Genomic DNA, 12,022 nt, shown 5'->3' on the forward strand with positions numbered 1-12,022 from the left:
TAAACTGAAAATTGTAATGCTGATGATGAGTGGAATTTAAGACCTGAGCTCAGTTCTTTAAGCCTTAACTACTAGCTGCTTTCCATTAGGCCCACTGATACATGGTTTAGGGATCAGGCAGAAACTTAGGCTTTACTTAAGCACAGAATTTGATATTCCTTTTTCCTGACTCTCTTCTTTCTTTACTCTCTGATTGTGCAGTTTTCCTGGACTTTTCCAGCTGGTTCCTCTAGCCAGAATAGTAGCAGACCTTTTCTTGGAATTTCAGCCATGCCATCTTGGCCATGATTCTGGCTGCCTTCAGGGCATACCTGAAAAAAACTGGAATTCACTCAGCGCTGGTTTCTTGCTACAATTTTGACTGCCTTCCAAAATATGCCTGCTTTTTTTGAGTTCCTGGAGCCCACAATGGTTTGTTTTTTTTTCCTTCCATCTTTATAGATGTTATTTATAGGTGGATGAGTTGTTGGGCACTCCTTTAAAAGCAAAACTCTGTTTCCTATCTTTAGAGGTCTGTGATTTGCTTAGTGTTTCCTTTATTAATCCTCAGTTTACTTGAGCTAGCTTGATTGGATTTGTTTCTTTTGAAGCCAGAACAGAAGCCATTAGTTATGGAGTGCAGAACTACTATAGACTTGGCAGAACGGCACAATGGCAAGGGCATAGGTTTGGGAAACAGACATACTGTTGTAGTTCAGCTATATGACTTACCCAAGTATTTGTGTTATCCATTGTTGTATAAAAAATTACCTGAATACTTAGAAACTGAAAACCAGAAACATTTATTATTTCATGTGGATTCTGAGGGTTAGGAATTTGGGAGCTACTTAGATGGATGTTTCTGACTCAGAGCCTCTCACGAGGTTGCAATCAAGCTGTCAGACAAAGCTGCAGTGCTAAAGATTTGACTGGGGCTGGAAAATCTATTTCTAAGTTCACTTACTGTTGGCAGGAGGCTTTTGGCAGGAGGCTTCCATTCCTTGCCACATGGGCCTCTCTCTATAGGGCTGCTGACAACATGGCTGTCCCCAGAGCCAGTGGGTGGGGTAAGAGAGAGGAAGGGAGGGGGAGAAGACAAGAAAGTGGTTAGCATTTAATTCACATAAATAAGCTTCCTTTCTTATACTGCCCTTGGCAATTGGCTTTGAATGGCCTGGAATCTAAGCAGCTAGGTGGCCAGTTTGCTTGCTTACTGTGGCTTTCATAGCTCATGGTCACATTGAAGCTACTGAGATGCCTCAGCAACATAACCAAAACATTAACCCATGGAGGTCTTATAGAACTCTGATAAATTTGGAGATATGCAAGGATCTCAAGTATCAGGCTTTGACTCACTGATATCCTGAGAGTCCATTTTGAACATTTGAAGACCCCAGAGGGCACAGGAGCATGGAAGGTTAAGAGGAAAGAATAACTGGGTTGATTCTGGTCCTTCTCTGTTTAACAGAATTCCCCACTGCTCTTTCTATTTCCTCCTGAATAATTCCCAGCAGCGCTGTGTTAGAAATGCCTGTATCCTGCCCTTTGTCCACACTGTAGCCCCAAATTTCTATTCATTCTATTCTTCTTCCTGAGGAGGAAGAGTTGGTCTTTAGTGGTCAACTCCGGTAAGATTTCCCTGGTTGTCCCCAGAAGTGGGAAGCTTCTTTTGTGCCACCCATGGAGTTTCCTATCCTCAGTCTTCATACATTTTGGATTCATATTATTTGTACTATAGAATTGGTACAGAACCTAGCATTTAGTCACAGCTTGTTAACCTAAGATTGTATTTAAATTCTGTGGGGTTTTTCAGATTGGAGGATTGCTGAACACCTGGAAATATGCTTGCTTTTAACCCTGTACACTTGTGCACTTGTGACGATGACCACAACAACAACAATAACAAGAAACCTTCTCTGTGAGGGAACCTAGAAAACCTGACATCTGAACCAAGTCTCCCTCTGTTTTTGGCCAGGATGTCTGGCTATATTTCCACCCTTGAGGATCAGACAGTGAAGATGCCTTGACCTGTCCCTTTTATACATCTTCAATATTCATAGGTACCACTCAAACAGTAACACTGAACCATATGCCTCTCTGTTGCTAAAGACTAAAGAGGACATGGGAGGGAAGACAGGAACCAACTTGCTGCCAAGCTTCCTCAGTTTCCACAATGATTTGGAATTAGTTGATCTGAAGAGGTACAGATGGCAGAGGGTACAAGTTTATCTGGGCACCTTTCTGAACTAGTGAATGTATTAGCACAACCATTTCTGTATTCTTCGTGTCAGGACAGAATCCTTAAGCCCATGGATTACCTGTTTTATATTAAAAATTATGTCTAGTGCCTCTAGGAAGAAGAGGAGTGTCTACCCTTTAAATCTGTCTAATGTCTTCAATTGAGTAGGTTCCATTTGCTTCTTTGGGTCCTACAAGCAGTTGTCACTACTGCACATTCTGGGGCTATTTCTGCCTGGGTTTGTATCCTGGCTCTGGAACTTACTGTGTAGCTTTGGGCAAATCCCATACTCTCCACCCTGTGCCTCAGTTTTCTTATCTGTATAATGGGGATAATTACAGTACCACCCTGTACCACCCTATGAATACTAAATGACCTGTCCCTTTTATACATCTTCTTCGATATTCATAAGTACCACCTATGAATACTAAATGAGGTAATTAATATGAATAGCTTAGAACAATGTCTGACACTTCGTAAGTGCTGTAGATATTACCTGTTGCTGTTGGTCCTTACTCTCTTCTTCTCCTTTTGTTTGTCCTCCTCTTTCTTCTTGTGTCTTCCAGGCCCTTGCTTTTCCTGTGATTCCTGAGATGCCCAAAAGATGTACCAACACAGGGAGGAGCAGACAGCAAGGCAGAGGGAGGGAGATAGGGAAAAAAATTAGACTTCAAGCCCATATAACTTGTATTTCCAGAAAAAAATAACTTATCTTTTGAGTCCTTAAAATATATTAAATACTTAATATATGTTTTTCTAGTTCATACAGCAACACTGGGAGTTAGATATCATTATTACTGTTTTACAGTTGAAGAAAACCATGGTAACTTGCCCAGAGTACTACAGTTAGTAAAGACTGCATTGAAAGGCACACCTGACCCCATCTTATTTAAATCCCATGCAGTTTTCCGTAGGCTATTTGGACTTGTGAATTTTTTTTAGCTCCTTCCACTAAAATTCTCAATTCTAGTCCTGGGGAGATGGAGGGATGGGAGAGACTGGTATGTATTTGGATGATACTAGGAGCTCTTTTTGCAGTGGAAGTATGGAAAGGGGCCTAAGGTTTTGTGGCTAATTGAGTGTACATCTCCCAGGTTTTCAGGCTGCAGGTGGCACCAGCAGCATGGCCAACAAATCTGCGGTAATTGACCCTTCACAAACCTAATCTTGGCCTTGGTATGTTTCAGACTAGCTACACTGAGTGCCTTTGGGTATGTGTTTAGGTCTGTACAAGGTGGTACGATGGATGGGAGCATCTTTATTCCCAGAGATATGGATACATTTTTGCCCCAATACATGGTATATTCCCATCTCCACTGACGCTTTTCCTAGCAACAAAATCCAGGGCCATGAATGGGCTCACCCACATACTTCTCTACTGAAACACATAGTATGACGGTATGATTTTGTGCCAATAAGAGAAGTTGTCTGCTTTTCTTTTCCTTCTTGTTTTTGCCAGGTTTATCACTTGGTGTTCTGGGTAATATGCCTATTGATTGGTGCATATTGATTGGGGGTTGCAGCCATCCTCACACTATGAACAAATGAAATGTAGAGTTTCTCTTTTATCATACAAATTTGGGGGGAGATGCTGAATTTAGACGATGCCTTGGTATAAAATAGTGAGGCTGCTGGCAGAAGTGCTCAGGGGGAGGCTTTTTATAATGTATCAAGTTTTAAGTGGTCTCTGTTTCACCAATAAACAGCAGTGTTATTCATTGGATTTATTAAAAAGCCTTCTGAGAGATGGGGATCTGATTCTGAGTTTGAGGATTCCTTGCTGATTGTAAGTTAAGGCTCCTGAATGGGTTTCCTTGTCACCTCCCCTTTCGACCCAGCAGAAGGTAGAGTTCCTGGCAGTTGTATTCCAACTCTGTAATTCCTTATTTTGCCTCCTTCCTCACTAATTCATTCTGAACTCCAGACCCACTGATTTCCCCTTGCTTCAAACTGGTTTTACCTAATTATTAGCCCAGCAGGAAGGATTAACTTTTAACTCCAGTGTTGTTTTTGTGTCTCTTGAGACATCTCAGCATGACTGAGCACCATGGAATCTGAGCAGTGATTTCTGGACCTGGAGTGTGGTGTAGAGGAGGAAACTTGAGGGGTGGCTTGTAACATAAGGAAATCATTTCGATGGGAGTAAGTGTCTGCAAGTGAACATTCACTAATGAGGCTGAGAGCTTATTTATAGCAAATAATAACAGTTATTATTCTTTACTTGCTATGAATCATTCCAGCACTAGGTCCTGTACAACGTGCCAAGGTTTTTGCTGAGTGTTTTCATTTTAAGTCATATGGACAAGACAGTTTAAACATGTGAAGGGTAATCCAATTAGAGGAGTAGAGCGTTTTCTTGATCTTTTATGTCTCTAAGTCAATAAATAAAGACCAACAGCTAATGTATATATATTTGAAATAATCTATAATCAGATTGTCCAGGAAAGGTGGGTAGAGTCCATTGAGAGGGAGGGACAGTATGTGAAAGAGAATAAGAAACAAAGCTAAAAGTTATTTGCTGTGAATTTGTAATAATAGCTACCATATTGGCTTTTGGTGCCAGGCAAATCTAGGCGCCACCTGTTTATGTAAATAGAATTTTACTGGAACATAGTTGTGTCCATTTGTCCACGTATCATCCATTGCTGCTTTCACACTATGACAGCAGAGTAGAGTATTGCCGCAGGGAATGCATGGCCACAGTGCCTAGAATATTTACTATCCGATCTTCCGTAGCAAAAGTTAGCCCACCCGTATATTAGCTCAGTTGAATCTCAAAATACACCTTTAGGTGACTATAATTATCACTATTTTTGTAGATAAAGAACCTGAAGCACAGAAAAGTCATAATTTGCCCGAGGTGACACAACTAGGGGGCAGCCGACTTAAGATGCATACTCCAGAGGTGACTCCAGAGCCTGTGCTCTTAACTGATATACCGCACTACCTTTTCTACTGTATAAGACACGATTCTATGATTGTAGTTGCAAATGGAAAGCAATTTGAATTCACCAGTCTGTTGTATGTCTTTCACCAGCCTGGTTCAGACTCTGTCAGGAAAAAAGAACAATTTGAGTATGTTATAGGCTCAGATTGGGAAGTGGTTGAAGATACTGTCAGCAGTGAAGGCACTTAACTCTCCACCATTGGGCTCAGATACATTAGACAGAGTTCTGCATAGGCAGACATTGGTCTTTCCTTTATTAAAATCTACTTCCTGCATCGCAGTGCAATTGCACATGATAGGAATTCAAAGGATATTTGTAGAATAAAAGATTGCATGTCATTGTGGGTTTCCTGTCCAGTGTCCATGATCTCTCTTTCCTGATAACAGCACCCTGAATTTTCTTTGAGAAAGCACCTCTCTACCATAGTCATTTATGTAGACCGGGTGGGATTGACCTCACCCCTGACTCTAGTAGCGGGCTCTGATTAGTCTCAACTAACTAAAGTATCTCTTCCTTGTGCTTGTTAGGATTGGTTCAGGGATGGGCACATAACTTAAGCTAGTCCAATCATAGTGAAGCTCACCACCTGCAGTGGAACCGCAGAGGCAGTTCTCACGGAAGCTGGGTAATGTCAGGATCTGAGTCCTCTACCACCAGAGAAGAACCTGTAGTTGTTAAGGGGCACCTTGTGGGGAGAACTTTACCCTGAGATATGAAACCAGACTTCTCTCTGAACTGTATAGTTATGTAAACAGACAAAAGAAAAAAGAGAGAAGAGAAAGAAAAATCACTCTGTTGTTTAAGATTTGAATTGAATTTTCTGCTGTGGTCATCAAAAGATTTCTAATTGATATAGGTGGTAGTCTGATACACTTCAAAGAGGATGGAACTGGAGTGAAGAAAGCTGGATACATCATGTGTATTCTCAGAGTTATGTTTGAAGGTAGAGAAAGAGAGTACCCCTGGCAGGGTTGACATCTTGCTGACTGGAGTCAGTTCTCTCTAGTACCCTGGGGTACAGCAAAGACTTACAGAACTTTCTTAGTCTTGTTCCGTTGGCAATCATACAATGGTAAGATGGTGCCATTTGCGTATCTATCTGGTTTGATAGACCTCTCACAGTATTGGTTCTTAAGGGGAAAGTTTCTTTCATAAGTCTCTCATGGATTTTCTACTTTGGGTCAGGAGTGAGGGACACAGAAGTAAGTAGATGACTAAAGAGAATGCCATGCTGATTCAGGTGGAAGGAATCAGATGATGGACAGGTTCCACACATTAGGATGCAGAGAGAGCACAAATGCACTTGGCTTGGATAAGTTCCTCATTTGTTTCCAGGTAGACATTTTTAAATAGTTGGCTCACTGTACCATTGGGACAGGAAGCAGACAACCAGGCTTTTGGACTTGTTAGCAGCTGTCTGTGCAACACTGGGTTGGTGACCAAATGACTAAAGCCTCCTGAGGCCTCAGGTTTTCTTGTCTATTAAATGGGCATCTTGTACCTTTCCTGGCAACCTGACATTGCTGGTATGGAGATGCTATGAAAGGATGTCAGTAAAAATGATTTGTATTTGCAGAAAGCCCAATAAGAGAATATATTTGCAAAATTCAGAAGCTGCCCATATTTTTAAGACTTAAATACTTTGCTCACTGAAATACTTTGTAGAGGGAATTTTTACTCTGTGAATTATGCTTTCCAATGGCATATCTGGCAGGGCATGGTAACTTCTAAGCTACTTGTGATCTTCAGGATTCAGTGTGTACATGTAGCTACTTTCTAGAAAAGGCCCGTGAATCCTCCTCCTCCTCCTCCTCCTCATCATCATCATCCACCACCATCACCATCTTGAGCATATGCATCCTTATCACTACTATTCTTTAGTTAATGCCAAAGGTATATCTGTTATTACGGTTGGTTCTTGGCGTACCTTTTCTATGTAAACTTAGGACATCCCTATGAGATACTATCCCCTTTTCACATAAGAGAAAAATCAAGATTCAGAGAGATTGAGTTTCCCAAGGTCACAGAGTGAATGGAGAGCTGTGCTGTAACCCAAGCCTCTACTCTTTTCACTGCAGCATATTGCCTTTACCAAAGGGAGCTTTGGAATTAGACCTGGAAGTTCTGATCTCATTCCATTGCTTCAGCAATTCAACACAAAGGCTCTGGTCCAACTCTTTTCCTTTTGTGTCTCAGTAAGTAAGTAATATTTCATCCCTCTCCCCTCTGATCCCACCCTCATTGCCAGATTCTGGAACTGTCTGTGTATTTCTGGTCTATAGTTCAGCTTCTCTCCCCAGGCATTCGAGAAAGGCATTCTTCACAAAAAGGGAAAACACATTTTATTAAAGCAAACATGCAGTCCTCAGCACTTTTACTTATCTTATTTATACACTGCAGTGCAGCTTTCTATGACCTAGTGATTATCATTTCCCAGAGCTATCATCATTTTAAAGCTACCTGTTCATCCTGCTTCAGCAGATGGTACTATGCTAGGAGTATTGTAAGAGCTTTAAAGAAAGCAAACAAACAAAGGAAAGATGTGCGGTTGGGTCAGCTTGAGGAAGAACTCACTTGCGTTGTCTGCCAACACTGTTCCATTTCAGCTGGCTCTGTGAGGTGGGAGGTGACTCCCAGACGTCTCCAATCACCAGGGGCATTTAGGTGGTGCGTTTCACTTTTTTTTCTTTTTCTCTATCAATTGGTGAAATGGAATGGGCAGTCTGCATACAGTTGGTTTAAAAAATTCTTATATCTGATCATCCCAATGAAATCTGTTAACGTCATTCATCCCTTCATTTATCCCCACTTTCTGAGTGCCTATCCTATGTAGGGTGCCATTCCAACTTTGGGTTCTGACTGCCTCAAATCGTTCTGTGTCCTTGGGAAAATACTTCTCTTTTCCAGACCTCAGTTTTACCTTCTGTGAAATGAGAGATCTGGCTCAGGTCACTGAGTCTTCTCTCAGAAGCAAAGGATTGGAGCTCATAAAAGTCTTTTATGGATAAAAAATACTAAAGTTGCAAACAAGCCAGGCTGATTCTCCAAGGAAAACTCCCCACAGTTAGAATTCAAGTTAGGTGGGCTGCTCAGGCTGAATAAGGACCAAGCCGTCCCTCTTCTCTGTTTCAAATTCTCTGACGTTTTTAATTCCCTAGAGCAGTGTTTCTCAACCTTTTTTTCATTCTCTCTCCCATAAAGAATCTTTTGAGACTTTTTTTTCCCCTTAATCCCCCCCGCCCCTCCCCCCCCCCCCCCCCCGCCATGAAATCTTAATACCACAGAAATACTGGATCTTGTTTATGTATTCATGGAAAACCCACTGTAGTACATGAGATTTTTTGGCCCTCAAGAACCAAATTTCATTCCTTGGGAGTTATATTGCCAACCCACTTGAGAATGTATGCCCTAAAGCAGTAATTTCAAACCTGTTTTTTATTCTATGCAAATTCTATGCAAAATTCACTATATGAAATTGATAAAAGCAGTATTTTAGTGGTAGGAATGTATTTTAAATATTAAATTATGTAAACATTTTATCTTAAAGTCAGCTAATGAGAAAACTGGTTAATATCCTGGTAGTCTCCAAAGGGTTATCATTGAGTATATAACACTTAAATATACTTCTTGTTTTTTTATTATAGTTTTAAAATATTTTAAAATATATTTAAAAGTCAAACATTTGAGGAACTACTAAAACACTGAAAGAGTTTGAAAACCATTGCTAGAAAACCTTTTGGAACATGGGCTTTGGAATCAGATGGGATGAGTCTGAGTTTATTCTCAGTTCCACCACCTACCATTTATCAGATTGTGGGCGAGTCTTAGAGCTTTGGTGTTATCATCTGTAAAATGGGTATTGGAATATCTATCTCATAGGGTAGCTGTGAGGATTAAAAGAGATAATCAGCTGTGCCTGGCACATCTAGTAGGCACTCAGTAAACATTAGTTATCTTTTGCTTCACTCTGTATCTTTGTATTTTCTTCCACTGACCATAGCAACTTGTGTCTGAACACATAGCGGACAATAGCTGCTGAAGAACTTGTGGCCAAATCAAACAAGGAGGGATTCCAGTATCACTCTCAGTGACTCTGCTTTCCTTTTCCTGGACCTCAAACAGGGAAAGGTATTACTCTGCCTGAGATCATGTTTAATTGGCATGAAACCCAACTTTTTTTTTTTTTTTTTTTTTTTTTTTTTTTTTAATGAAACCAGTGGGCCCAGCTATTAACTCTTCATATTCTGAGTAATGTAGATCTTATCCTGTAAAAAACAAAAATTACATACCATTAAATGGAGACCACCCAGTTTTATAGGTGAAAACACTAAATGTTTCATAACAAACTTTCTCATAAAGTGTGCTCCATTTTGATAGAATTTAACAGTGCATACGATTTTTTTCTTTGGACATAATGAGTAGTCTTACGCTCCTTTATGGGTTGGGTGCATCTTGAATGTAATGAAAACCATTAAGTATCATTGACCATATCTTTTTCAAAGCTCTAGTTGGGCTTGCTCTCCAAAAGGTGAGATGACTTCATGGGGCTTGGGACCAAAATAATTAAGAATATTACCAGATACAGACTTTTTAAAGGCAATTCAGAGAGGTGGGCTATAGTCTCTTCCCATTTGAATTGCTTCTGGGATTTTGCTGTGGTCATCTGTAGAAGGGGCAGTGCGAGTTCACATAAAGTGCACTCTTTCAGATCCATCAATGTGAAAAACAGAAATAATGATCCCAATGACTCCCTCCCTCATTCTAACATGTTTTGAAGAAGAAAAAATGATGGGGGTGGAGATGAGAAAAGAATGCACAACTGGTTCACTGGGATAACTTTAAAATTTCTGCGAGGGAAAAAAATATGTATTTCTTCTTTTGTGTGTGTGTTGAAGCCTATGGTTGATAAGACTGAAGTTCTACATCATAAATTCCCATTTGGACATTCAGTTCTGAGAACCTGCATCCAGCAGCCTTATCACTTTGAAGTGAAGTCACAATCACTAATGGAATCTGCTAGCTTTTCACACACTGAAATTAGCTTTGATTCTTTCTCCCAAACATATTTTGAAAAGCAACATGCACATACTGTATACTGGCCCATGAAAGCAATTGATGCCATGGAGGAGGCTTGTGGACTTACCTATTGGGGTTGAGAGACATAAATGTATTTCTTTTAGGAGAAGAAACAGGATTTCTGAACCTTCTTCTGGCCCCAAAGAAGGGAGAGCCTCCTCCTTCCATCCCTATGAAGAAAGAGAAAGTAAATGCCATTTTCCTTTGCGACTGTGAATAATAACATTTATGCTCTGAGATCGGTTTGCTTCTTTAATATGAAAAACGATATCCTGTTTGGATGAGACATTTCCTTGAATGCTTAGCATAAATTGAGCCCTTAAGCTTTTAACAAGAAATTCTGGGCTATCTTGCCTGAAAACTCAGAGTGGATCTTGGAAACATTGCAGGTTTCTTGATTTGCAAAAACTAGCCTTTTCCATGAGATTACTAACAGTGTTCTTTGTTTGATATTCAGGAAGAGCCATCTGAAAGAATCCTTGTTTGTCTATCATTTTTCTCTCTGTCTTTGTCTCCTTGTTTTTCTGATTCTCTCACTTGGTCTCTTTCTGTCTCTGTCCTCGCCCCTTTGCTCTTCCTCTCTATCCCTTTCCCTCTTTCTCTCACATGTTCACACACCCACTTCTTTTCCTTTTTATTTTTTATCACACTCTCAAGTGACACAGGCCCAGTTAAGGTATTACAAAGCTGGGAGATAAGTATGTTGGAGAAGGAAATGCATTTTTCGTCACTCACAGTGACAATTAAAATGACAACAACAAGGCCAGACTCTTCCATCATTGTTTTTTAATGCTGTCAGCACCAACTTTGCCAGAATTATCCTGTCTGATGCATGAGTGGACTTAGTCATTTTTCACATTTTGCCATTCAGTACCTCGAAATCATTTAAGAGAGTAAATTAGTCTGCGTCTCATTTAAATGAGCATTTAAAAAACCCTTCTCAGCAACCTGCTTCCCCCTGCCAGAGAGAGTTAATTTGGTGGGCTGGGATGTGTCTTTAGATATAAAATCTCTCTTTGTAGATCTTGGTTTGAATTCTGGTGTTAGGAGAGCAAAGGCATTTTGGTGAACCGCATTTTGATTCACTAAGAGGACTCTGTGGGTAAGTTATAGCCACTGAAACTGAGATTCTTCTATATATATTCTGTATGTATATAGATTCTTATATATATATGCACACACACACATATATGATCTCTAATATATACCTTGATTATTCAGTTCTGGAGAACACACATAGGATGAGTGAAGCGTTTGAAGTCTATCCAAGGGAAAATAAATGGCTAGTTGTTTCAGAGTGTGGTTTGCATGCTTGTACCAGGCAGGATGTATCCTCATGCTAGTCAGAGACTGGTTGAACCTCTTTGAAAAAGGGGCTTTTTCTTGCAACCTGGGTACTCTGCCCTGCCTTTGACTTCTCATTTGGGTACCGAGAATTGGTAGTTCACCGATGGACTGAATGGGGTCCAAAGAGGACCTGTACTTATGTTTGCAGCTGCCAGAGACCTCTGAGAATTTTATTCTTTGAGCGGTTTTCTGGAGAGGGAGTGAATTGGAGAGATGGCGGCCGGGCAGAAGCTGTGCCCACTAAAATCTCACTTGGAGAGACTGAAGTCTGACCTTTCTCATAACATGTAACCTTCTGAAGTCGGCCCTTGGGTGACATAAATCAATTCTTGATCAATAGAAAGCATGGGTAATAGAAACCCAACAAATCTGACTTGGCAAAGTCAACATACTTTTGTGTTCCTGGAGGTAGTTGTATTTCAAGCTATATTTA

The sequence above is a fragment of the Panthera onca genome, chromosome D4 (genome assembly GCF_046562875.1).
Source record: "Panthera onca isolate mPanOnc1 chromosome D4, mPanOnc1 haplotype 2, whole genome shotgun sequence".
NCBI classification, from domain to species: Eukaryota; Metazoa; Chordata; class Mammalia; order Carnivora; family Felidae; genus Panthera; species Panthera onca.